The sequence below is a fragment of the Nicotiana sylvestris genome, chromosome 3 (assembly GCF_000393655.2).
Source record: "Nicotiana sylvestris chromosome 3, ASM39365v2, whole genome shotgun sequence".
Lineage (NCBI taxonomy): Eukaryota > Viridiplantae > Streptophyta > Magnoliopsida > Solanales > Solanaceae > Nicotiana > Nicotiana sylvestris.
The window spans coordinates 177,299,543-177,301,182 of record NC_091059.1 but is presented as its reverse complement, the minus strand read 5'-3'; positions in this window follow the sequence as shown (position 1 = coordinate 177,301,182).

Below are 1,640 nucleotides of genomic sequence, written 5' to 3'. Positions count from 1 at the left end.
CATCGGTCCATTTGACCGCAACATCCTTTTTCAACAATTTGAAAATTGGCTCACAAGTTGTTGTGAGCTGAGCAATAAACCTGCTGATATAATTCAACCTTCCCAACAAACTCATTACTTCAGTTTTGTTCCTGGGAGGTGGCAATTTTTGGATGGCTTTGATTTTTGATGGGTCTAGCTCGATGGCCTCGTCGACTGACTATGAATCCCAGCAACTTTCCAGATGGAACTCCAAATGCGCACTTGGCAGGGTTAAGCTTGAGGTTGTACCTGCGAAGTCTTAAGAAGAACTTCCTCAAATCCCCAACGTGGTCGGCCTGATGCTTTGATTTTATGATCACATCGTCCACGTATACCTCAATCTCCTTGTGTATCATATCATGAAACACTGTGGTCATTGCTCTCATATAGGTTGCTCCGGCGTTCTTTAAACCGAATGGCATTACCCGGTAGCAATAAGTTCCCCATGGTGTGATGAATGCCGTCTTTTCTGCATCTTCTTCATCCATTAGAATTTGATGATACCCGGCATAACAATCCACGAAAGACCCTATATCATGCTTGGCACAATTGTCGATCAAAATATGGATATTAGGTAATGGGAAATTATCCTTTGGACTTGCTTTGTTGAGATTGCGATAGTCGACGCATACTCTAATTTTGCCGTCTTTCTTTGGTACAGGAACGATATTAGCCAACCAAACAGGATATCGAGTGACTCGAATGACCTTTGCTTCCAATTGTTTGGTGATTTCTTCTTTAATTCTCACACTCATATCAGGCTTGAATTTTCTCAGCCTCTGCTTGACAGGAGGCACCATTGGATCGGTGGGCAATTTGTGGACCACTAAATCAGTGCTCAAGCCCGGCATATCGTCATACGACCATGCAAAAACATCTTTGAATTCTATGAGTGCTTTAATTAACTCCTCTCGGATCTTTGGTTCGAGATGGACACTTATTTTAGTTTCCCGGACATTACTCGTGTCCCCTATATTGACGTCCTCGGTATCACTCAAGTTAGGTTTGATTTTTTCCTCAAAGTGAATTAACTCTTTACTAATCTCTTCAAAAACCTCATCTTCATCATATTCTGATTCATAATCACAATATATTTCTTGAATTATTACTTCGGAACCAGATTGATTTTTAAGACTGGGCTGAGGATTCCTCATGCATGCCATATCACTAGAGCCAGCGTAAAAGGAACTGTACAGGAAAGAAGAAAAAGAAAAGAAAGCTATTAGGAATGATAATAAAAGGGAAACTGCTTTTTATTGGATGATGAAAGATAACAAGGTTTGCACACTTCAAACAAACTGTAAGATAAGCTTTTGGGATTACAACCCTGAAGTAACCCAAACAAACTGAAAGAAAATCAAAATAAACTACCAAGACTCCTTTCGAATTGGGAGAGGAGTGGCTTTCCAATTATTGAGCTTTGTTTCTGGCCCAACGAATTGAACTTCTGCGTTGCTACACCCTTCTCCGCTTTCCAACATATTCACATCACTAAACAATTTCTCGAACCTTTCAATTAATTCCTCTTCAGGATTGACCCGGGATTTAGGAATTGTTGTTATCGGGCGATTTTTAGCGCCGGTCTTGACAAAAGACTTTGACAGATGTGGTACTGGTTT